This window comes from Hippopotamus amphibius, chromosome 3 (assembly GCF_030028045.1).
Source record: "Hippopotamus amphibius kiboko isolate mHipAmp2 chromosome 3, mHipAmp2.hap2, whole genome shotgun sequence".
NCBI lineage: Eukaryota > Metazoa > Chordata > Mammalia > Artiodactyla > Hippopotamidae > Hippopotamus > Hippopotamus amphibius.
The window spans coordinates 172,419,519-172,446,845 of record NC_080188.1 but is presented as its reverse complement, the minus strand read 5'-3'; the positions used below and the strand labels follow the sequence as shown (position 1 = coordinate 172,446,845).

General features: G+C 43.7%; 1 pseudogene; it reads right to left on the bottom strand.

Moving 5' to 3' along the window:
• Nucleotides 1-21,106: 21,106 nt before the first annotated feature.
• Nucleotides 21,107-25,855, bottom strand: LOC130848850 (heat shock cognate 71 kDa protein-like; annotated as a pseudogene).
• Between the last annotated feature and the right edge of the window lie 1,472 nt (nt 25,856-27,327).

Sequence of the window (27,327 nt, the reverse complement as noted above, 5' to 3'; positions counted from 1 at the left end):
CCCTGGTGGCCGCCAATCTCACTTACCGTGTAATCCAAATTCCCTGCCACAGCCTATGAAGCTCTGGGCGATCTAGCCCCCTAATTCCTCAGCTTCTGAATCTCCAACCACTTCCCTTTGCTCACTAGCCTCCTATCACACTGGCCTCTTTGCTGCTCCTCAAACACGCTTAATACTTGATGCCTCAGGTCTTTTGCATTTGCTCTTCCTTCTGCCTGGTTGCTCTTCCTCCCCCTAGATTTGCATGGTGTGGTTTCTCCTGTCATTCAGATCTCTGCTCAAATATCTCCTTCTGTGACCATATTATCCAATATTTCTCCCCCATTTTTCCTTATTCCCTTACCCACATCACTCAGCTTGCATTATTGCCTAGATTCCTTTGGAATTTTAGGTGCTCTGGCTTGTATTTCAAATGTTTGGGAATCAAGGTCAAAGCAGAATTTTTCAGTATTTTTGTTTGACATTTGCATTACTATGATTCTTCTCCTGGGTAAAAAGAAATGGCTGACAGGAGTTTGAAGGAATGCGCTAGGGCATACATTTGTATTCTGTTTTCAGGTCACCTAAACGACTGTTGCCCAACCCAAGATTCCCTAGAGTATTGGTGTAGACAAAAATCCCCAAGTCTATCAGCTGAAACCTGCCTCAGACTTTCATGGAATCATTATGGAGATCTGGTGACACAGACCTCTCTTGTGGGAGCTGCAGGAATAAATCGACTCATTTAAGTACTGAGCAACCAACCGGCACAAAGCACCACTCTCACCCTACGCAAAAACACAAAAGTGCAAGGCATGAACTCTATCCACCCCCATGTCCCAGAGGCTCCCCACGAGGTAAAGGATGTACTGTGATATCTGAGAAGTGTTACACCCAGTGCAAATAACAAGAGATGTGCTGTAGAAGTTCAGAGGAAGAAGGTCAGCAAATGACTAGCATTTGTCAAGCAATTAGTGTGTGCCAGGCTCAGAGCTACGTGATTTACATACATAATTTTAGTTAACCCTAAAAATAATTCTTGGACGTAGACACTAGTGTTACCCCCACCGTGCAAATAGAAAAATTGAGGCCCAAGTTCACACCACTAGAGGTAAAGGCTCTGGGTCTGTTTCAAGGCAAAGTCTGAGTTCTTTACCCTAAGGCTGCATTGAAAGGCTAAGTGCAATGTCACCCAACTAGGAGTTTTGACCTCTGAACCCTCAGGGTCTACCTCTGTCGTGGAAGAGCTTGGAAGATGAAAGAATTAGGATGCATCCTATTTGTAAACATTTATTTAATGCCAGCGTTGTGCCAGGACCTGGAGAAGTAAAGATAGACAAGGCACAGCTGCCAATCTTACAGAGATCATAGTCAAATCAGGAAACAGACATCATTAAATGTTGAGTTTGTGGCGTTAGATCATCCAGTTGAAATCCTGGCTCTTGCACTTATTTACAGAGTGGCTTAGGAAAGTCACTTCCCCTCTCTCTGCTTCAACATCCTGGTCTGTAAAATGTGGCCTTGTTCATGCATTCATTTCGCAGAACATTTCTGAATACATGTTATGTTCTAGGTGCTAGGGATACAGCCCTGAACAAGACTGACAGAGTCCCAGCTTTCACAGATCTTGCAGTCTAGTATAAGATCAGAGTCTACCCCACAAGTTTTAATAAACATAGAAGGGAATAGTAAGCATTTAAGATACATTAGTTGTTAACATATTTTCAATGTATTCATTCATTCAATAAATGTTTGTTGAGTGCCTCTAGTGTGCCAGGCACTGGTTTAGGTGCTGAGGGTGTAACAGTGACCAAAATAGATGAAGTCCCTGCCCCCACAGAGCTTGCATTCCAGATGCAGCAGACAGAAAATGAATAAGTGCATAATACAATGTGTAAGAACCAGGAAGAATATAAAGCAAGTAAAGCACTAGAGGGTGACAGGAGCCAGGGGAATAATGTGAGAGAAGAAACAGGTCAGGGAAGGCTTCTCTAAGGAGGCACCACTGGAACAGACAGACATTTGGGAGGAGAAGGAGACAGCCATGCAAGCATTTGGGAGGAGAGCATTTCTCTAAGCTCTCTGAGAGCAGAGAGAAGAGCCCTGATGCAGGAACGTTTCATTGGTGTTTAAAGAACAGCAAAGAAGCTGGAGTGGCTGGAGCACAAGGACAGACGTGAGAGATACCCAGAGCCTGTTTACTCACGTAGGGCCAGGTGGGAATGGGATCAGGACTGAGTGACATGGCCTGATGGGTAACTTTATGTCAACTTAAAGAGTGGTCTGCTGTGAAATTAACATCTAAGTCAGTGAATTTCAGTAAACTGGCATGCCCTCCATCCCATCAGCTGAAGGCCTAAATAGTACAAAAAGGCGAGCCTCCCCTCCAAGCAAGAGGGAATTCTCCAGCAGACTGCCTTCAGACTTCATCTGTACTATTGGTCCTCTTAGGCCTCCAGGCTGCCAGCTCACACTGCAGATCTTGGACTCGCCCCCCTCCATAATCATGTCAGCCAATCCCTTATAACAAATCTCCTTCTACATACAGACACATCTTACTGGTTCTGTCTCTCCGGAGAACCCTGACTAATACACACAGGAAGCACTGAAGGTTCTGAGCAGAGGAATAACATACATTAATTCACCTTCTAGAAGAATCAGTCCAACTCCTATGTGGAAGGCACACTGTAGGAGGCCCACTTGGAGCCAAGGATGCCAGGTCAAAGGCATCTCAGCAATCACGATGAGAAATGACAGTGGTTCTCAGCGGAGAGGCAGAGGCGGATGTGGTAGGAAGTGGTCGAATGTGGGATATATTTTGAAGGTAGTGCTGACAGGATTTGCTGATGGATTAATTATTATAATCATTGTAAAAATAAACTATGACAGAATGTTGTTAAGAGCCATAATTAAGGGATACATAAGGTCATGTAGGATCAAAGATTAAGGAGAAACCCATTCCTCCAGGAAGGTGAAAAGTTTCCAGTCAGAAGAGCATTGACTTTTGGGTTGAGCTTTGAAGAACAAGTCTTGTGAACAAGGCAGGGCAAAGGGACAATGCAGGCTGAGAGAGAGATACACAGAAGCACATGGGCAAGAACACACAAGGTGCATCCAGGGAAGGTCCAAGTAGCCTAGCGAGGCCTGAGCAGAGGACCTGAGAGAGAAATGCCTTGAAAGGAGTTTGAAAAGGAAATTGGGAAGGTAGGCAGGGGTGTCAGCAAACACTTTATCCTATTTTGATCAAATGATGCTGCATAAGATGATGTACTGAAGGAGCTGGTAATGGGGCATCCCAGGCCAATGGAAGAATCTGAACTGGCATCTCCAACCCCAGCTGAAAGTGGCCAGTGACCCTCAACAGCAACAGCTCCCAGCTTCTAGGTCCTGTAAGTAAGACCAGCACTTCCAGAATCAAATCCCATGGATGCAGACTTATATGCATCACCCAATGCCAAAAAAAAACTTATTTCACTCTAAGATGAGAAAAGCAGTTGGGCTGTTCATTTCTACAGCTCAAGTTTGCCCTCAACACCTGCTAAACACATTTTTTTACAGTCTGGCATTGATCTCTGCCTATTAAGCATCTCTGGCCTTCTTGCAAGAGCACCAGAATTAACTAACTGCTGAACAATCATCAACAGAAAGACACTGGAACTCACCAAAAAAAACACTCCGCATCCAGAGACAAAGGAGAAGCCACAATGAGATGGTAGGAGGGGCACAATCATGTTAAAATCAAATCCCATAAATGCTGGGTGGGTGACTCACAAACTGGAGAACACTTATACCACAGAAGTCCACCCACTAAAGTGAGAGTTCTGAGCCCCACGTCAGGCTTCCCAACATGGGACTAAAGCAACAGGAGGAGGAATCCCCAGAGAATCAGACTTCGAAAGCCAGTGGGATTTGATTGCAGGGCCTCCACAGCACTGGGAGAAACAGAGACTCCACTCTTGGAGGGCACACAAAAAAGTGTGTTCACGAGGACCCAGGGGAAAGGAGCAGTGACCCCATAGGAGACTGAACCAGACCTATCTGCTGGTGTTGGGGGGTTGCCTGCAGAGGTGGGGGGCAGCTGTGGCTCACCAAGGAGACAGGGGCACTGGTGGCAGGGGTTCTGAGAAGTGCTCACTGGTGTGAGCCCTCCCAGAATCCACCATTAGCCCCCACCAAAGAGCCTGTGGGCTCCAGCACTAGGTGGCCTCAGACCAAACGACCACCAGGGTGGGAACACAGCCCCACCTATTGGCAGACAAGCAGATTAAAGTCTTACTGCGCTCTGCCCACCCAGCCCAACCCACCATCAGTCCCTTCCATCAGGAAGCACCCACGAGCCTCCTAGATAGCTTCCTCCACAAGAGGGAAGACAGCAGTATCAAGCAGTATCAGCAGGATTTCATCTTGTGGAACTGAAAACCACAGCCACAGAAAGATAGAGAAAATGAAAAAGCAGAGGACTTTGTACCAGATGAAGGGACAGGATAAAACCCCAGAAAAACAACTAAAGGAAGAGGAGATAGGCACCCTTACAGAAAAAGAATTCAGAATAATGATGGTGAAGATGATCCAGGACTTTGAAAAAAGACTGGATGCAAAGATCGAAAAGTTTACCAAAGACCTAGAAGAATTAAAGAGAAAACAAACAGATATGCAACACAATAACGGAAATGAAAAATACACTAGAAGGAACCAATAGCAGATTAACTGAGGCAGAAGGGCGAATAAGTGACCTGGAAGACAGAATGGAGATAATCACTGATGTGGAAAAGAAAAAAGAAAAAAGAATGAAAGAAACTGAAGACAGCCTAAGAGACCTCTGGGACAATGTTAAATGCTCCAACATTCGCATAACAGGGGTCCCAGAAGGAGAAGAGAGAGAGAAAGGACCTGAGAAAATACTGGAAGAGATTATAGTTGAAAACTTCCCTAACATGGGAAAGGAAATAGCTACCCAAGTCCAGGAAGCGCAGAGAGTCCCAGGCAGGATAAACCCAAGGAGAAACACGCCAAGACACATACTAGTCAAACTGACAAAAATTAAAGACAGAGAAAAGCTATTAAAAGCAACAAGGGAAAAGTGATAAATAGCATACAAGGGAACTCCCATCAGGTTAACAGCTGATTTCTCAGCAGAAACTCTGCAAGCCAGAAGGGAGTGGCATGATATATTTCAAGTGATGAAGGGGAAGAACCTACAACCAAGAATACTCTACCCAGCAAGGATTTCATTCAGATTCAACGGAGAAATCAAAAGCTTTACAGACAAGCAACAGCTAAGAGAATTCAGCACCACCAAACCAGCCCTACAACAAATGCTAAAGGAACTTCTCTAAGTGGGAAACATAAGAGAAGAAAAGGACCTACAGAAACAAAAACAAAACAATTAAGAAAATGGTAACAGGAACATACATATCAATAATTACCTTGAATGTAAATGGACTAAATGCACCAACCAAAAGACACAGACTGGCTGAATGGATACAAAAACAAGACCCATATATATGCTGTCTCCAAGAGACCCACTTCACACCTAGGGACACATACAGATGGAAAGTGAGGGGATGGGAAAAGATATTCCATGCAAATGGAAATCAAAAGAAAGCTGGAGCAACAATACTCATATCAGATAAAATAGACTTTAAAATAAAAAAAGTTACAAGAGACAAGAAAGGACATTACATAAAGATTGAGGGATCCATCCAAGAAGAGGAGATAACAATTATATATGCACCCAATATAGGAGCACCTCCAAACATAAGGCAAATGCTAACAACTATGAAAGAGGAAATTGACAGTAACACAATCATAGTGGGGGACTTTAACACCCCGCTTACACCAATGGACAGATCACCCACACAGAAAATTCATAAGGAAACACAAACTTTAAATGACACAATAAATCAGCTGGATTTAAGATATCTATAGGACATTACATCCAAAAACAGCAGATTACACATTCTTCTCAAGTGCACATGGAACATTCTCCAGGATAGATCACATTTTGGGTCATAAATCAAGCCTTGATAAATTCAAGAAAACTGAAATCGTATCAAGTATCTTTTCCGACCACAACGCTATGAGATTAGAAATCAATTACTGGAAAAAAACTGTAAAAAACATGAATACATGGAAGCTAAACAATATGCCACTAAATAACCAAGAGATCACTGAAGAAATCAAAGCAGAAAACAAAAAATACCTAGAGACAAACGACAGTGAAAACACAATGATCCAAAACCTGCGGGATGCAGCAAAGGCAGTTCTAAGAGGGAAGTTTATAGCGATACAATCCTACCTCAAGAAACAAGAAAAATCCCAAATAAACAATCTAACCTTACACATAAAGAAACTAGAGAAAGAAGAGCAAACAAAACCCAAAGTTAGTAGACAAACTGGGACATTTGTAGAGACATGGATGGACCAGAGACTGTCATACAGAGTGAAATGAGTCAGAAAGAGAAAAATAAATATTGTATATTAACACATACATGTGGACTATAGAAAAATGGTTCAAATCAACAGGTTTGCAAGGCAGAAAGAGACATGGATGTAGAGAACAAACATATGGACACCAAGTAGGTAAAGCAGGGAGGGTTGGGGGGAATGAATTGGGAGATTGGGATACCAAATTGTACACTCTAAATATATGCTGTTTATTGTCTGTTAACTGTATCTCAATAAAAGTTCTTTAAAAAAAAAAAAGCATCTCTGGCCACAAAGAGGTGATATTGATTTATTTCACTTTTATGGCTAGAGGTATTTATTCCTATTTGCACCCTTACTTCTTTATCTGGCTCTTTAAAATATCTATGGTCGTAGTAGATCATGGGTCTCATGATTCATGGTTTGGGGACATTTGGGGAAGGGACCACAGGGTGAGTGGAAGGGACCAACATGATGTCTTCTTAAAGACAGACCAAGCATGTAGTCTTTCCTGACTTGGCTAGACAGAGTTGAAAAGGACTCAAAAATCAGTGCATAAAGAAGGATCCAGGTTTCTAACCAGTTATATCGTTGCTTTAGACCCAACTATGTGCCAATTGCTGTGCTCAGAGCTGAAGATATGCAGATGGAGGCAGATAGCACCTTTGCCCACAAAGAGTTTACAGTGGGAGTCAGATGTGTCAATAAAACAAATCATTACAACAGGAGATGGGCATCACTTTAATGGGAGTATGAACACTGGTAAGGTCAAGGGGAGCACCAAGGGTACTCAGATAATCCCAGGGAGGTCAAGGATGGGCTCAGCAGGAGGTGACTTGCAGCTGAGATGTGAGGGAGGCAGCCACCAGGCACACAGGGGAAGGGTACTCTGTGCAGAACAATAGCAGCAAAGGAAGCTTCTAATATAGTCTAACAAGAAAATTTCAGCAGTCTCTTCGTTCAATAAAGTTTACCAAGGACAAAATTTCAGCAGCAGCTCATTTCACACTTGCTACTCTGAAAAGACATTAGGAGGTTGGTTTTATACAGAAATACGTGGCGAGCACTTTGTATTTCCAATTTTAATCAAAGTGTCTTCATAACTGTCTTTAATTCTGCAAGGGTTGGGTTTATGGCCATTCCATGAGGCTTTCACTGGGACCACAAGTGACTTCAATGGCACCAGCAGAGTGTGGCATGTCTAGAGGAGCCATTGGCTACTCCATTGGTTGACAAAGCCATAGTCAGGAGAGAAGGTAAAAGAAAGGGTGCAGCACAGGGGAAAGACAAATAGGAAGGAAGATGGTCCGAGAGAAAAGAGAATCAAACTTCACTGGCCTGCTGGGGAAACGTCCCACCAACAATTGTGTCACAAGTTACTACCCTGCCCCAGGACCTAAATCTACTCTACTGTGGCTCATTAATAGCATCTCGAGAGAGACCTGAACAGATCATCCTCAGGGGTCCTCAAGGTTGGGGGAAGGAGTGGGAGCTGGCCTGAGGGAGACACCTGCTGCTGCCCCAAGGCTGTTCCACCCAGATGCACCAGGCCTCTGGCTTAAGAGCTTCTCAAAGGCATATAGAAATGTAATGGACCTAAAAAACAAAAGGAAGTGGCTCCAAATACAAAAAGTGTAACATCGAAATTAGTAAGTGTCTAATTGAATGTCTACAAGATGTAATATTATGTCAACTTCATTAATTGTTCAATTTAGTATTCATCAAAAAAAGTCATTATATTAGAAAACCATTTAAGATTTTCTCATCGCAGGAGAATTCTTGAATATGGATGTAATTTCCAAAAATCACCCATCATAAATAATCTTAAAATTAAAACTAGAAAATAATTTAAAATTTTTACGGCAAAAATTTTAAAAAAGAAATTTCCCAGGGAGTATGGAGGCATTTCACATCATATCAGGTGCTTAGAGTGTTTGATGAGATTTAGGTTAAGGCCCTGAAATGTAAGAGGGCCTAGCGCCTACAAATGCTTAGAAGAACCCTGGCTATCTTCCAGGAACTTTCTTGATCATTTTCTGGGGCTTCTTGACCAACATGTTTCCCCAAGAGAACAAAAGTTGCCTTAAACCACTTTTGAGTGATTCAGAATGTTCTCCAGTAATAAATAGTGCTCACTTGGAGCTATGTTTGATTGCATTGTCAGTGCAAGCTCAGATTTTTGGAATGTTCTCTGGAGTTCCCAATAAGTACAGAATGCCTTTCCAAGATGTCACTTTTCCTGAGGCTGGGGTTTACTTGACTGATAACTTGATGAATGCCTATCCCAGAGCTTAGTATATAGTTGGTGCTCAATATACATTTAACAAATGAAAGCTCCTTCTATGATTCCACAACACGCGACAGATCCCTACCTCTGAAGCAGCCTGTGTCACACAGCATGGCACTTGTTTTTTGACACCACTGTCTCCTCCAATTAATTGTGAGTTCCAAGAGGATAGGAACCATATTTCACTTACCACTGCACATCTTGTACCTAACACAGTGCTTACTAGGTGCTCAAGAAGGATTTGTTGAGTGAATGAGAAAATTTTAAAAAAACACACAATAAATCTACGAGATTGTCTCTTAATGGGTCAGCTCATGCTAATTCCCGTTCTAATAATCATTTCAGCTGCCAGTTTTTGAATGGTTACCATGTGCCATTGCATGCTAACTGCTTTTCAGTATTGTCTCAGTTAACCCTCACAGTGAAGAAGATAGCAGTAAGATAATGAAACAGATTCAGAGAGATTAAGGGCCCAAGGTCAGACACCTGAGAAGTGAGGATGGCACTTGAATGGGTAATACCAACCAACCTCCTCCCTGAAAACAAGCATTGCTCTACCCTATTCTGTGCTATTGCCTTGCTCTTTCTGGGAGACGAGAGATCACATGGATAAAAAGTGGGGCAGAATTGCTGCCCAGGACTAACATACACTGAACAGCTCCCCAGACCAACCATGCCCTGATGACTTCCCAGGCTTGGATTCCAACCACACCCTTCCCACTAACCAGGCCATGAGCACAGGAAGGGATGAAGGGCAAGGCAGGAACGAGAGCTGGCGCCGGCACCCTGACCCTCTCCTGGGGCCACATGCTGTAACTGGGACGACACTGGTGGAGGATGCGGGCACCCTTGGGCTCTACCACCAAACAGCCATCCAGCAGCAGTTGAGTCTCCTCGCTCCCACAAGGTTGGTTCCCACAGCCTCTCTCAGTACCAATATCCTCACCGCCATCGAAATGCCCAATCTCACCTCCCCTCTTTTGCTTCCCAGGGGAGGTGCCTTTTTCATCCTGGCCATCACTTCGTGTCTTGCAGCAGAGGATGAATTACCTTGAGAATTGCAGCCTTAACCAGTGTAACTGCCAAAACAGCGGTTATTCTTCCCACCCTCTGAAAGCCTAGCTAACCGCTTGCTTCAGTTAATAGCAAGCAGGTTAGGTTCCTTCCTAGGTTAATCATACATTGTGTGGAGAGCATTTCCTTTCATCAGCTCTAAATTCGCTCCCTTTTAATTTTGTCAAGTGGTGCCTCCTCCTCTGAACAAGGGAAAGGGCAAGGGGGAGCCTGCAATTGGCTGGCTGCTTCCCATTCATTACGCTCGCCACTTGAGAGAGGGTTCGCCCCTTCCCCTGCTCCTTTCAGAACGAAATAGTTCATCTTTCTTGCTGTGGAAGTTGTCCCCTCCCCCATACCCATCTGCTCTGCCCTTCCGGGGACCTTTTCTATTTCTGCAGTGTCCTACCCGAGATTAGGTGAGCTGCAAAGTGAATGAGGCAGTCAAGGTGAGGAGAGAGCATGGGTTTACCAGATGGAATAACAATTCTTCCCCAATTGTGCTCCAGTTCCTTCCTAATACCGACTAACGTCTTGCTCACCTTTGGAGTTGTCCCTTTCCTTTAGAAAGGAAATCCAATAGCACAGCCAAGATAACTAGTAGAGCCTTCTTACCCAAAAATGTGTTAGTAATTTAACTCAAACTCAGTAGTTTAATTTTTCTCTCCAGTGACAGCTAGGACCTTGGCTACTTTGTTCTTTGTCAATACATAATGTCATCTTTCAAGAAAGAGGGAAGACGTTTCTTTTTTCAGGTGAAATGGCAGACTGGCACAGAATTCCTGCATCTTGATCCGGCAGTGGCACTCAAGGCCATCTGATAGGACCCCTCCGTTAGGACTAGCACAGCCAAAAGGCTAGGGGGTTGTCCCAAGTCTCACATTCTCCATTTAACAACTTATTTATCTATTGAGTACTTACTATAACCAGACACTGCGACAGGCATTGAAAATACAAGGGTGAATAAAACAGATCTAATCGTAGCAGCTAACAGTTCTGAGAACTTGCCAGGTACTCTATTAATCATTTTGTATGTTATCTCATATCAGCCTCTCAATAACTTCATGAAAGAACAGTGTTATTATCATGCTCATTTTTCATGTCAGGAAACTGAGGCTTGAAAAGGTTACGAGGTGTCCTAGGTGCCACAGCCTGTAAGTTACGGAACAGGAGCCAAACCCAGAAGGTACGATGTCAGATTGAAACTTCAATCACTTCCCTTTGTGGCTCTGCCTCCACAGGGCTCAGCCTGGTGATCTGGGAGCCCACTGAAGCCTTCCATTAAAGCCAAACTGAGGAGGGCTTCCCTGGTGGCACAGTGGTTAAGAATCCACCTGCCAACGCAGGGGACACGGGTTCGATTCCTGGGCCGGGAAGATCCCACATGCCGCGGAGCAACTAAGCCCATGTGCCACAACTGCTGAGCCCACACACCTACAGCCCATGCTCTGCAACAAGCCCACACACCGCAGTGACTAGCCCCCACTCACTGCAACTAGAGACAGCCCGTGCGCAGCAACAAAGACCCAAAGCAACCAAAAATATTAATAAAATAAATCTTAAAAAAAAAAAAAAAAAGCCAAGCTGGGGAGCGTTCCTCTTGGTATAGGGTATCCATTACTTCTTTCAGCTCTGTGACTCTACCACATCCCAATCCATCAATGGCTTTTTGGCTGTGCCTAAGACCCACACTAACATCGGAGCCCCAAGTTATACCCATGCCGAGGTTTTCAGGCTTCATAAGTGATGCCAATAGATCTGAGATATAAGACTGTGCTCAAAAACCCCACGTAACCCAACTCACACTGCCATCCCCAAATCAGATGCCAAAACCCAGAGCAGAGGAGTGTCTGAAACATTCCTGAAAAGGGGTGCTCACCAGCCCCGCTCCCAGGGGCGTCTACTGGACCTCTTGAGGCACCCGAGGGAGAAGCCGTGTTGTTATGTGCACACGTGGGTTCCAGATGTTGAAGAGAAGCTCACATCTGGTGAACACTCACTTCAAGCTAGGCACTGTGCCAAGCACTTCACACACATGACTTCATTTAAGACCCACAACTACCCTCTGTAACAGGTACTATTACTTTCTTTAACAGAGAAGAAAGAGACACAGAAAGGTTAATAAACGTGCCCAAGGTGGCACAGCCAGGTAAGATTCAAACCCTGGGCTGCCTGATTCCAACACAGCTGACTAGGGAAAGACTAAATGATGCCTAAAGAAAAAGAAACTCATAGATCCCGTGGAGGTCAGTGGCCCATCGGCCCAGGCTCCTGGCTCTCACACGTAGAACCAGCATATGGATTTTCTCTCCCTGAGCCCAAGCCCACCATGTGACCAGAATTTGGGAGCAGAAAGAGGAGCCTCTGCCCTTCCCCAGCAGAGCCGCCTGCCTAATGCTCCGGCTGTTTATTACTGACTCCTCCTGATCTAATGGGAGTTGAAATTTCCATTAATTAAGAATATAAATAAATAAATGGGCAGGAAAGAAAGCGAGCTGGTGGCGTGGTGCCCAGAAGGCTCTGCGGAAAGCAGCCAGTTCATGCTTCATTAGCATCTTCACCCCCTCTCCAAACCTGCTAATGCAGACTTTCTTCTGAGCCACACTCAGGGAACTCCAGGTTGGAGGGGATGGTTTGGTTGCAAACCTTCCCGCTCCTGAGCGTGGTCATTCGTGGCCTTGAAAGGGCCAGGTTGCCCCCAGCCCAGGGTACCTTCTCAGCTCAGTCACCCTCCTTCCCACAGTGCCTTCAAAAAGAAAGATTATTTCTGTAGGGCCCCCAACGGGAGCCCTCATGCTGTCACAATGCAATGCTGTGTGACGGTGACTCAGCTGGTCATGAACGTTTTCTTGGTCACGTTTCCCCCTCAGCGAGGTCTTTATGTTCCTCAGGTCAAATCTCTCCCCTCCAGCTTGGGTTCAAACAGCGTTGCTAGAAGTGAGCATTGAGCCACAGGCTGCCGTTGCGGACCAGAAGCAAGAGGTGGAAGTGAAAAATGGGGAAGGTGCTGGTGGGAAGTCCACTCCACCAGCAAGCACGCATGGCTTACCTACCACACTGGGCTTTGGTGTGGCGATAAAAGTGGCGAGAGCAAGTCCTTGGCCCTCCATGTGTAGCTATTTTGGGGAGAAGACATAACACAAGAGCAGGCAGCGTTTAATAAGGACAAAACTGCATGCTGCAGACTTTGTACAGTGGATGGAGTTCATGAGAGACAAACGATGGGGTGGGAGAGAGAGGTCCAGAATGTCTATATGGTAGAGCTGTGGAGGGGGGAACCAGCTCTGATTTGTTTTAAGGCTGCGTTGCCTGACAAGCACACTGCTTTCCTTTGCTGCAGCTTAAACAGGGTTTTAATGGTGATGAAGATACTGCCCACACCTCACCCCAAGCTGTCCTTTGGTGTCTCTTTGAGGGTTATACAACCCTGGAAGTTGAGGCTTGTGCTGGGCCAAGAAAGGGTGGAAGACAGCCCTTTCTGCTTCCTCATAAAGAAACAGGATTAGCAGCTAAATGGGTGAGTGAAGCTGGAATCAATAGAGAATTTTTTAGAAGCAAAGAACTCAGCCACACGCACGAGTGAAACTGAACCACTCACTATCTTATACCATACACAAAAATTAACTCAAACTGAAAAGGCAACCTACTGAATGGGAGCAAATACTTGCAAATCATGTCTGGTAAGGACTTTATATCTAAAATAAATAAAGAACTCAAAACTCAACAGCAAAAGAATCTGATTTTTAAAAGGGACAGATCTGAACAGATACTTTTTTCAAAAAAGACAGATGGCCAACAGGTACATGAAAAGGTGCTCAACATCACTAATCAGGGAAATGCAAATTGAAACCACAATGAGAGGTCACCTGACACCTGTTAGAAGGGCTATAATCAAAAAGACAAGAGGTAACAAGTGTTGGTGAGAATGAGGAGAATAGGAAACCCTTGCGCACTGTTGTTGGGAACGTAAATTGGCGCAACCACTATAGAAAACAGTATAGAGTTTTCTCAAAAAAACTAAAAATAAACTGTCATATAATCTAGCAATTCCACTTCTGGGTGTTTACCCCAAAGAAAATGAAAACACTAACTCAAAAAGATATCTGCACCCCCAGGTTCATTGCAGCATTGTTTACAAAAGCAAGATATGGAAACAACCTAAGTGCCCACCGATGAATGAATGGATAAATAAAATGTAGTATATATGTGCAAAATGGAATACCATCTAGCCACGAAAAAGAATGAAATATTGCCAATTGCAACAGCATGGATGGACCTCAAGTGCATTATGCTAAGTGAAATATAAAGTCAGACAGAAAGACATTGTGCAGTCTCACTTGTGTGAAATCTAATCAAACGCAAGAAAACAAAAAAATCAAGCTCATCGAGACAAAGAACAGATTGGTGGTTGTCAGAGGCTGGGATGGGGGAAAGAAAAATGGCTGAAGGGAATCAAAGGTACAAACTTTTACAAATAGTTATAAAATAAATAAGTCAGGCATGTAATGTACAGCATGGTGACTATAGTTAATACTGTATTGCATATTTGAAAGTTGCTAAGAGTATATCTTAAAATATTTGTAACTATGTATGGTAACGGATGTTACTAGAATTAGTGTGGTGACCATTTCACAATATATACAAATACTGAATCATTATGTTGTACACCTGAAACTAATATGTCAATTATACCTCAATTTAAAAAAAAAAAAACTTTGATTTGAGAAGTTGTCAAAACATCAAAAGGTTTTGCATCCTTGGCTTCTGAGACTGCCATTAGCAACAGGTCTTTCATTTCTTACACAGAAGATTTCTTTGTAGTGGCAGACGCCCTGATGGCTTTTAATAGTTTGACTTGTGCCTACTTAGATTGAGGGTCAAAACAGTCTGAATTTCTTTTCTAAATGTATTTTCCCAAGTCCCCCAGCAGTTTATGCTGTGGACTTACCTCTAGGCTTTGCAAATTCCTGAACAGCTGCCACGCATTGTGGACTCCCAATATAATCATCCCAAACCTTTCCAGGGCCCCAGAACCTTTCTAGGAGCAATATTTTTTTTATATATAAAGTTTGGATCAGAGAGCTGCACACAGTAAGTGGAGCTCAAATCCGAGCATGACGTACCCAGCGCTCTCGGTAAGGACGAGAAGAGCAGTGGAAAAGGGCTCGGCGGCGTTTCACTGCCCCAGTGCATCAGGCCACAGGCAGTCAGCTTCGCAGTCCACTCCTCGTCAACAGAAACTGTTAAAAATTGATTTAAAAAAACAATTTTGGTGATGCAGACAAACTTTATTTAATACTTCCTGAAGTAGAAGGTCTCCTTTCAGAGAACTACAAGACGGGGCAGAAAGCAAGAAGCTTTTCCAGGATAAAGAACAAAGAACAAGAACGAGAGGAACGGAAAATACCTGTTTGGCTGGGGTCACAGAGCCTGTGTGGAGAAGGCCCGGAGTGGGCTTTGCTTTGGGAGACAAGCTGACCAGAATCACTGCATTTCAGCTCAGGAGGAGTGTTTACTGGGGACAAGAAAGTTATCTTTATCCTACCCCAGGCTGCAGTGGCTCCATCGTGGGCCTAGAAATTTATTTCAACAGACCCCAACCCTACTTTCAGCCCTGCCTCCCACACTTTCCTTAACTTCCCTATTTCTTTCCCAAAAAAGTAAGGATCCGGCAGTAGGCCGGCAGCCCCATGGATGTCTCTCTTGTTTCAACAGCGTTTGGACAGAACAGACCCAGGGACTCCCCTTCTTCCAGCCTCTGACCACTCTAACCTCCTTTCCAGTCACAGCCTCCAGGACCACGCTCTCAGCGGTCCTCGGCCCCCAGGATAAGCCAACACCGATTTTTGTTATTAGCTTCTTATCACCAACAGACCATGAGCTCCCAGGCCGCCATCAGCCCCCAGGGCAACCTGCAGCTGAGGGCCTCCTACACGTACCTCTTTCTGGGCTTCTATTTTAACCACGACGGTGGGGCTCCAGAGGGCTTGGGCCACCTCTTCTGCGGGTTGGCCGAGGAGAAGCTTGAAGATGCCTGGCATCTCTTGAAGATGAAAAACCAGTGCAGAGGCTGCTTTTTTTCCTACTGGCACATACTGACGCCATCCCGAGATGAGTGGGGTAAAGCCCTGAGCACCATGGAAGCCACGGTGGCCCCGGAGGAAAACCAGAACCAGGCCTTTTGGGGTCTGCATGCCCTGAGTTCTATCTTCACAGGCCCCCAGCTCTCTGACTTCCTAGCGAATTGTTAACTGAGCAGGACCCAATGGGCTATCTGCAGACAGACCCTTCCCCTACATCCACTGCTGTAGCTCCTCGCTGCAGTACCCAGATAATATCTTATGCACATTTCCAGAGTTTTTCAGATGCTAAAAACCACCACCAAATGCAGCGAATCTAGTAGCTGAGGATTATAAGCACGAAGCCTTCACACCTTCCGGGGCCGAAAGGTTGATAATGTTAACTCCTTGACTCCGCCCTGTTACCTCACCATCAGCCAGTCGGAGAATTGTGCACCAGCTGATCACAAAACCAACGAGCCCCGCCCCCTCACCTGGCCTTTAAAATTGCTTTGCTGAAATCCTTCGGGGAATTTGGGGTTTGGAGGGCATAAGCACCCTTCTCCTTGCATGACCCTGCAATAAACCTTTCTCTGCTCCAAACGTCTCTGCTTCAGCCTTTGTGTGCCTTGTGTAGAGCACACAAACTTGCCTTCAGTAACAGAACCACTTTCCTAGAGGAGGAGGTAAAACTCATCAAGAAGATGGCAACCACCTGACTGCCCTCCGCTGGCTGGGCTGAGCAAATATCTTTTCCAAGGCTCACCTTTAAGCACAACTAGAGCCTCCAGAGCCCAGTGGCCTTTGGGGGACCCCTCTGCATCCCCCTGGTGTCAGGGCTTCTGCCTTGAGCCTCTCTCTGCAGCCACCAGGCAGCTTTTTAAACACCCTGGAGCCCTCTCCCAAGCTGCGAAACAAAGGGAAACAAAGTTTTTTGCAGCAAAAAAAAAAAGAAAGAAAGAAAGAATAAGATTCCCTGCAGTCTGCCTACTTCACAGGTTAACCTCATCAAAAGAGCTCCAGAGTATGGTTATTATAAATATTGTCCTATTTTGGTTTCTTTGAGGTTAGGCTTAAATAAGAGTCATTCACTTAGCAGTTTGGGGGGTGTTGGTGGAAATAGAGACATGGATACATTTTAGGACATTAGAAAATTCATCCAGCATTTCTAGCTTTCTTCCAAATTAAAGTGCAAATCAGGTTGTTTCACTTCTTTTTCCTCTTAGTCCCTGCCTACTCTCCTCAAAGTTTCCAGCGAATAAACTCACCCAGCTTTTTTGTTTAAATGAGAAAGGAGCTGCTATTCTTAGCCAGGGAGATTCACTTGTGTTGTTCTAACAGCCTGCTTTCCTATCCTTTCCCCTGAGAGCATGTCTCTTTCTCTAACACAGTGGTTCTCAGCACAGCTACAAGTTAGAATCATCTGGGGGTGCTCTTTAAAAATACCAACACCTGGGCCCCACCTCCAGAGATTCGGACCTAATTGCTCTGGAGACTGGGTCTAACATTCAGTCAGGTTGAGGACAGCTGCGCTAATGTGTGAAATAAATTCCTCGCCTATGTCTCTACCCCCACAAAACAGGACTTTCCCCCACTCTGCTGGCATGAGAGTCCATTTCTACTCGTGATTTGCTTAGCTGCGGATGGATGGTTTTTGTTTACTAGGTTTGGAGTTGGTTTTTAATGAACTAGAGGATTAAGATATTTATCTTTCAGCCAGATGTCAGGATATTACTTGAACCAACTCATCCCTCCTTTGACAAAAATATTTTTAAAATATTAACTGAAATCTCAGATTCTGTGAGATTCCCAACTCAATGTAACATTATGACAGATCTTAGGGTCATTTCATCCAGCATTTCACAACAATAGGCTGCCTCAGAATCACCTGTGCCCTGCTCAATGCCCCCATGATAGAAATCAAGATTACCACGTCCTGTCCCCAGGAATTCTGACTCAGTAATTTTGAAGTTGGGACCAGGAATCTGAGGCTAAAACAAGATACCCAGAATATTCTGCTGCACAGCCAATTTGAGGAACCACTTATCTGGACAATTTTTCTCTTGTATGAATAGATGTGAATACCTTAATTTCTACAGTAATGTTCTTCAATCATTCTCTTTTCAAACAGTGCCCAAACTTTGAACTGTATAGATGCCACTTTCCTAGCATCCCTTCTAAAAATGCTATATAGCATGTCCTTTTTATAGTTAGAATTTATGTTCCAGATTCTGCAAGAAAGATTAGGACTAGGGTTAGAGTTGAATTAAGATCACAGAACTTACTTTGGAAATAACACCAGACAGGTGTATGGCAGTGAGAAGACAGTTGAATCAGGAAGAAAGTGGAAGGGGAAAAAAAAGATCTGAATAAGGACTTGACACTCTCCCTATTCATTGGCCATGAAAGGATCCCCTTATGGGATACTAATGAGAGTCTATCCTTTCTCTGCAACACTGTGTAAACTCCTCAACACAAAGGGAATGAGAGAGGAGCCTTTGAGGCAGGAGATAGATGGCGAACCCAGGCTGAGCAGCTGGAGTTTGTCCACTGTGGACAGATACTCCAAAATGGCAGGAGGGAGGAGAAGCCGAGCCCTGCCCAGATAAGAGATAAGAGACCACATATTCCACATTCTCGAAGTCAAGGAGATGTTCCCAACTATGATGCACAGAGAGGCTCCTTGGAAGTCAAAAGGGAGTGATGTCAACCTGCCCATAGTCCTCTTCACTAGAATCCATCTTGGCTAAGAGATGAGCATGCACACATGGGAGGACCCTGAGATAAACCAAATACAGACTCAGAACCAGGCAAAATGAGATGACTGGCCAAAGGAAACCCAGAAGAAATGCTCCATATAAGTGATTCAAACTATCACGAGGGTGTGACTCTCTCTGAGTCTACCCGTGTATCTATCCACACATACCCCTTTTCCTCCTGATAAACACTTTACTTGTTTCACTACTTTCCTTCTCTATGTGGAAATTCATTTCTACACAGCTGATGGGCCCAGGCCTCATAACTGGCCACTGGTCCCAAGTGGTCTGGTGGCTAGGATTCAGTGCTCTCATGGTCTCAGCCTGACTTCAATCTCTGGCCAGGAACCAAAATCCTACTTTAAGCCGCTGCAGGCCAAGGCCACCCGAGATCACCTTGAAAGAGAAAACCAGGGGAAGGCTAAGGTAGAGGAGAATATGGGAAGGGATGGAAAAGAATCCTGTAAGGGACAGTACTGAGAATCCAAATAGAGTGTGAGATTGGGAGAGAAAAAATCAAAGAGAGAGGAAGTAGGATAAGCCACATGTCCCAATCCTTAGTACTCTGACTACAAGTCTTCAGAATGTCCACTTCTGAATGTGCAAAAACTGATGCATCCCAGAAAGTCATTTTTCTTCAGAGCAGTATCTGTCATACAGATGTGAAACAGGGCTCCATCACCTTCGCCAAAGGGCTTCTTTACCAACTCACGAGGCCCCTCTGTTGCTTCATGCCTGCAGAAATCTTGAAGGTAGGGAAAAGTGGAGGGGAGCCAGCTTCCAGGAAGAGTTATGAAAATGTGAGTTGAAATTGGGATCCAAGGAGCCATTGTTTTGGGCATTTTATTTTTCTCCAGGGCATTTGAATTTTCCCAAATCCCTTTGATTTTTCTCTTTGTTAAAAAAAAAAAAATCACTGAGCATCTGTTAGGTATCAAGCATTTACACACACATTATCTCATTTCATCATTAACACGGCCCTAAGAAGCAGGATTACCATTTACATTTTACAGATAAGGAAACTGAAGCTTAAAGAAGTGGCATGACTAATCCAAGGACGTAGAGCAAAAATCAAACCCAGGTCTCCTTTACCCAAACAGTGCTCTTTCCAGGGTACCTCAGTTGCCTTTGGACTTATGCTTCAGATTTGAGCTGAATAGAACTAGAATGGCATCTTTTTTCCTGTTAACTGCCACATTTGAACTATGAAGGACCCACTCACATTAAGAGAGTTCCTAAAAACTGTAGTGGATTTAAGAGACAAATGCATCAGAGGGCATCCCTTTATTACTTTGTGGTCTCTTTCCTAAATTATCCTCACTCTATTGGTGCCCTCACAATAGTCCCTTACTGTCCCCTGTCTTTCATTCAGATTAATTCTCCAACAACTTTTCCATTCTGATGGATTATATTCAGGATTATTTGTAAATGTAAGAATAACTATGATAGCAGTCATTTTTGTTGTTTTGTTTTATTTTTTAATTAATTTTTATTGGAATATAGTTGATTTAGAATGTTGTGTTAGTTTCAGGTGTACAGCAAAGTTATACATATACATGTATCCACTCTTTTGTAGACATTTTTCCCATATAGTTCATTACAGAGTATTGAGTAGAGTTCCCTGTGCTATACAGTAGGTCTTTATTAGTTATCTATTTTATATAGAATAGTGTGTATGTGTCAATCCTGATCTCCCAATTTATTTTTAGTGACTGCTTATCCTGTCAAGAAACTGAATTAAGTACTTCATAGGCATTATGTCGTTTAATCCTCACCATAAACTCTTGAGACCAGTTCACTTAGTATTTCTATTTTACACATGAGAAAACTAAGGCATAGAATTCATTTAACTTACCCAAGATCTCATAGCCATTTAATGGTTACCCTAGAAATTCACACCCATGTCAAACCCCAGAGATCACATGCTTAGGCAACCTAGATGAGTCAAGAGGACCCCGAAAGGAAAATTATTTTCTATGATGCCAAATTTAAATACAGTTTTATTTAAGATATTGCATTTTCCATTTACAATACAGTGCTTATAAAGTGCAATGTTATTTCCTTTCCCTATACACACATTCCATGTTGAAGTATCAAGAATGCCCAGTTTACCATAGCAGCTCAACTTTAAAACTGCCGTGGAGGGATTCCTCTGGCAGTGCAGTGGTTAAGAATCCGCCTGCCAATGCAGGGAACACAGGTTCAATCCCTGGTCCAGGAAGATCCCACATGCCATGGAGCAACTAAGCCCGTGCACCACAACTACTGAGCCTGTGCTCTAGAGCCCACGACTCACAACTACTGAAGCCTGCGTGCCAAGAGCCCATGCTCTGCCATGAGAGAAGCCACCACAATGGGAAGTCCTCGCACCACAACAAAGAGTAGCCTCCACTCACCACAACTAGAGAAAGCTTAAGCCCACACAGCAACAAAGACCCAATGCAGCCAGTAAATGAATGAATGAATGAATAAAATTTTTTAAAAACTGCCATGAAACTTGCTACAAATTTGGGTCCTTCAGTGTTTTGTGTGGAACAATGCTAAATCTATACTAGGTTGGCTTTATCAACCTCTTCAATGTTGGGCCCAGAGGAGGAACCACCAGATGGAGGAGCTCCACCACCAGGGAAGCCCCCAGCATTCCTCCAGCCATTCCTCCTGGCATGCCTCCTGCACTCTGGTACAGCTTTGTAACGATGGGGTTGCAGACTTTTTCCAGCTCCTTCTGCTGATGTTCAAATTCTTCCTTTTCCCCAGTCCAGTGCTTTTCAAGCCAGTTGATTATTTCGTTACACTTATCAAGAATCTTCTGTTTGTCCTCATCAGAAATCTCGCCTTGAAGTTTCTCATCCCCAACAGTAGCTTTCATGTTGAAAGCACAGGATTCAACTGAATTCTTGGGAGACACCTTATCCTGCTGTTTCTCATCCTCAGCTTTGTACTTCTCTGCTTCCTGAACCATGCATTCAATGTCTCCCTTGCTCAAATGGCCCTTGTCATTAGCGATGGTATTCTTGTTCTCTTTTCCTGTGCTCTTATCCACAGCAGAGATACTGCGGATGCCACTGGCATCAATATCAAAAGTGACTTCAATCTGGGGAGCACCACGGGGGTTAGGAAAAACTTGCCAAGCAGGTTGTTATCCTTGGTCATGACACTCTTACCTTCATAAACCTGAATGAGCACAAAGGGCTGGCTGTCAGAGTAGGGGGAGAAGGTTTGCATCTGCTTGGTAGGAAAGGTGGTGTTGCGCTTGATGAGGACAGTCATGAAGCAACCAGCAGTTTCAGGTCCAAGCAAGAGAGAAGTAACATCCAACAGCAGCAAGTCTTGAACATTTTCAGATTTGTCTCTAGATAAAATGGCTGCCTGGACAGCTGCACCATAACCAACAGCCTCATCAGGGTTGATGCTCGTATTCAGTTCTTCTCCATTGAAGACATCCTAGAGAAGTTTCTGAATCTTGGGGATGGAGGTTGAACCACCCACCAGGATAATATCATGGATCTGAGACTTGTCTAGCTTGGCACCTTGAAGGGCTTTCTCCACAGGGTCCAGGGTGCGACAGAACAGGTCAGCATTCAATTCTTCAAATCAGGCACAGGTAATAGAGGTTTAGAAGTTGATTCCTTCAGAGAGGGAGGAGAAGAATCAAGATGGCAGAGTAGGAGGACGTGTGCTCACTCCCTCTTGCAAGAGCACCGGAATTACAACTAACTGCTGAACAACCATTGACAGAAAGACACTGGAACTCACCAAAAAAAAACACTCCACATCCAGAGACAAAGGAGAAGCCTCAATGAGATGGTAGGAGGGGCTCAATCACGTTAAAATCAAATCCCATAAATGCTGGGTGGGTGACTCACAAGCTGGAGAACAGTTATACTGCAGAAGTCCTGAGGGTCCTGAGCCTCATGTCAGGCTTCCTAACCTGGCGGTCCAGCAACAGGAGGAGGAATCCCCAGAGAATCAGACTTTGAAAGCCAGTGGGATTTGATTGCAGGACCTCCACAGGACTGGGGGAAATGGAGACTCCACTCTTGGAGGGCACACAAAAAAGTGTGCTCACCAGGACCCAGGGGAAAGGAGCAGTGACCCCATAGGAGACTGATCCAGACCTACCTGCTGGTGTTGGAGGGTTGCCTGCAGAGGTGGGGGGCAACTGTGGCTCACAGAGGAGACAGGGGCACTGGCAGCAGGGGTTCTGAGAAGTGCTCACTGGCATGAGCCCTTCCAGAGTCCACCATTAGCTCCACCAAAGAGCCTGTAAGCTCCAGTGCTGGGTCGCCTCAGACCAAATGACCACCAGGGTGGGAACACAGCCCCACCTATTGGCAGATAAGCAGATTAAAGTGTCACTGAGCTCCACCCACCAAATTGGATTAAAGTTTTACTGAGCTCCACCCACCCAGCCCAACCCACCATCAGTCCCTCCCATCAGGAAGCACCCAGGAGCCTCCTAGACAGCTTCCTCCACAAGAGGACAGACAGCAGTATCAAGCAGTATCAGCAGTATTTCATCTTGTGGAACTGAAAATCACAGCCACAGAAAGACACAGAAAATGAAAAGGCAAAAGACTTTGTACCAGATGAAGGGACAAGATAAAATACCATAAAAGCAACTAAATGAAGAGGAGGCATGCACCCTTCCAGAAAAAGAATTCAGAATAATGATGGTGAAGATGATCCAGGACTCTGAAAAAAGACTGGATGCAAAGATCAAAAAGTGGCAAGAAAAGTTTACCAAAGACCTACAAGGATTAAAGAACAAACAAACAGAGATAGGCAACACAATAACTGAAATGAAAAATACACTAGAAGGAACCAATAGCAGATTAACTGAGGCAGAAGGGTGAATAAGTGACCTGGAAGACAGAATGGTGATAATCACTGATGTGGAAAAGAATAAAGAAAAAAGAATGAAAAGAACCGAAGACAGCCTAAGAGACCTCTGGAACAATGTTAAACGCACCAACATTCGCATTATAGGGGTCCCAGAAGGAGAAGAGAGAGAGAAAGGACCCAAGAAAATACTGGAAGAGATTATAGCTGAAAACTTCCCTAACATGGGAAAGGAAATAGCTACCCAAGTCCAGGAAGCGCAGAGAGTCCCAGGTAGGATAAACTCAAGGAGAAACATGCTAAGACACATAGTAGTCAAATTGACAAAAATTAAAGACAGAGAAATGTTATTAAAAGCAACAAGGGAAAAACAACAAATAATATACAAGGGAACTCCCATAAGGTTAACAGCTGATTCTCAGTAGAAACTCTGCAAATGAGAAGGGAGTGGCATGATATATTTAAAGTGATGACAGAGAAGAACCTACAACCAAGAATACTCTATCCAGCAAGGATCTCATTCAGATTTGACAGAGAAATCAAAAGCTTTACAGACAAGCAACAGCTAAGAGAATTCAGCACCACCAAACCAGCCCTACAACAAATGCTAAAGGAACTTCTCTAAGTGGGAAACATAAGAGAAGAAAAGGACCTACAAAAACAAAAACAAAACAATTAAGAAAATGGTAACAGGAACATAAATATTGATAATCACCTTGAATGTAAATGGACTAAATGCCCCAACCAAAAGATACAGACTGACTGAATGGATACAAAAACAAGACCCATATATATGCTGTCTCCAAGAGACCCACTTCACACCTAGGGACACATACAGATGGAAAGTGAGGGGATGGAAAAAGATATTCCATGCAAATGGAAATCAGAAGAAAGCTGGAGTAGCGATACTCATATCAGATAAAATAGACTTTAAAATAAAAAAAGTTACAAGAGACAAGAAAGGACACTACATAAAGATTGAGGGATCCATCCAAGAAGAAGAGATAACAATTATAAATATATATGCACCCAGTATAGGAGCACCTCCATACATAAGGCAGATGCTAACAACTATGAAAGAGGAAATCGACAGTAACACAATCATAGTGGGGGACTTTAACACCCCACTTACACCAATGGACAGATCATCCACACAGAAAATTCATAAGGAAACACAAACTTTAAATGACACAATAAATCAGCTGGATTTAATAGATATCTATAGGACATTACATCCAAAAACAGCAGATTACACATTCTTCTCAAGTGCACATGGAACATTCTCCAGGATAGATCACATTTTGGGCCATAAATCAAGCCTTGGTAAATTCAAGAAAATTGAAATTGTATCAAGCATCTTTTCTGACCACACTATGAGGTTAGAAATCAATTACAGGAAAACAACTGTAAAAAACACAAACACATGGAGGCTAAACAATATGCTACTAAATAACCAACAGATCACTGAAGAAATCAAAGAGGAAATCAAAAAATACCTAGAGAAAAATGACAATGAAAACACAACGATCCAAAACCTATGGGATACAGCAAAGGCAGTTCTAAGAGGGAAGTTTATAGCGATACAATCCTACCTCAAGAAACAAGAAAAATCCCAAATAATCTAACCTTCAGAGAGGGAATCAACCTCAATACTAGCCTGGGTACTGGAAGAGAGAGCACACTTAGCATACTCACAAGCGCTACAGAGTCTACGAACAGCCCTCTTGTTCTCACTGATGTCCTTCTTGTGCTTGCGCTTGAACTCTGCAATAAAATGGTTGACTATTCAGTTGTCAATGCCTTCTCCGCCTAAATGGGTATCTCCAGCTGTATATTTGCCCTCAAAGATTCCATCCTCAAAAGTGCCACCACCTAAATAAAAAATCAGTACTTTTCTTTCTGCTCCAACCTTTTTGTCTAAGCCATAGACAACAGCAGCAGCAATTGGCTCATTGGTGATTCTAAGTACATTGAGACCAGCAATAGTTCCAGCGTCTTTGGTAGCCTGATGCTGAGAGTCATTAAAGTAAGCAGGTACTGTGACAACAGCATTGGTGAGAGTCTTCCCAAGGTGGGCTTCTATGGTTTCCTTCATCTTTGTCGAAACCATGGATGACACCTCCTCTAGATAGAAACTTTTTGTCTCTCTCGTATTCTACTTGAACCATAGGCCTGCCTGCATCATTCACCACCATGAAGGGCCAATGCTTCATATCAGACTGGACAACAGCATCATCAAACCTTCGTCCAATGAGGCGTTTGGCATCAAAAACCGTGTTGGTGGGATTCATTGCAACTTGGTTCTTTGCAGCATCACCAATCAATCGTTTGGTATCAGTAAAGGCGACATAGCCTAGGGTGGTTCAGTTCCCCTAATCATTGGTAATTCCACCTTTCCATGCAGGAAGACAAGAATAGGTGGTGCCAAGATCAATGCCAACTCCAGGTCCCTTAGATATGGCTGCTGGAGCATAGGCCGGCTCTACCAGACAGGAGAACAGCAATCTGGTAAGCTTCTGCCACATTCAATGAGACCCAGAAAATAATTTAGGTAGATAAATTTTACTGGCCATAAAAATTGAAAACATTTTTATATATTAAAAAAAAGTAAAGCTAAACTTTAGACCACAATAACAAGATAAGATGCAAGAGTTATACTCAGTTGAAAAGGATGGTAGATCCACATTATGTTCAAAAGAAGGATAAAAGTACTTAACTTGAAATTATTAATAATTGTTTATAGTGATGTGTGTATTTTTTTCAGGGTAGGGGAAGCTACCAATAAAAGAATAGTACTACAGTCTTTATTTTCCAAACCAACAGCGGAAAAATAAGAGGTTGATGATGGGAATATAGAAAATTTATCAATCCACAGAAGGCAAAAAGGCAAAAAATAAAAGAAGCAAAGGGAACAAGGATAAAAACACAAAATAAAAAATGTCAAAATAAGTCCAAATCTATCACTGTGTGATGTGCAGCTTAAGTTCTCAATAAAACATCAGAAAATATCATATTGGAATTTGCTTTTTTTTATTAAATTTATTTATTTATTGATTACATTGGGTCTTCCTTGCTGTAGGTGGGCTTTCTCTTGTTGCAGTGAGCAGGAGCTACTTTTCATTGTGGTGCGAGGGCTTCTCCTTGGGGTGGCTTCTCTTGTTGTGGAGTGCAGGCTCTAGGCACACAGCCTTCAGTAGTTGTGGCACGTGGGCTCAATAATTGTGGCCCGTAGGCTCTAGAGCACAGGCTCAGTAGTTGTGGCGCACGCGCTTAGTTGCCACAGCATGTGGGATCTTCCCAGACCAGGGCTAGAATCCTCGTCCCCTGCATTGGGAGGTAGGTTCTTAACCACAGCACCACCAGGGAAGTCCCCAGAATTTGTTTTTAATACAACTATTGTTGCTGAAAACAGACACACCTGAAGCAAACATCCAAAAAATTCAAAATAAAGGGTACACCACTTAGGAGAGTATTTTCTCAATATTTAATAAAATCCAAGATGTCAAAATTCTTACTTCCTGGTAATATATCACAGAACAGTGTTTTTCAAACTGCAGACTGTGACCCATCCCTGGGTCATGGAATCAATTTAGTGAATCACAATCAGCATTTTTTTAATTTAAAAAAAAGAAAGGATAGGCACTTCCCTGGTGGCTCAGTCATTAAGAATCCACCTGCCAATGCAGGGGACATAGGTTCAATCCCTGATCCAGGAAGATCCCACAAGCCATAGAGCAACTAAGCCCGTGTCACACAACTACTGAGCCCACACGCCATAACTACTGAAGCCCACATGCCTAGAGCCTGTGCTCCACAACAAGAGAAGCCACCGCAATGGGAAGCCTGCGCACCACAACAAAGAGTAGCCCCCACTCACTGCAACTAAAGAAAGCCCACACGCAGCAACAAAGACCCAATGCAGCCA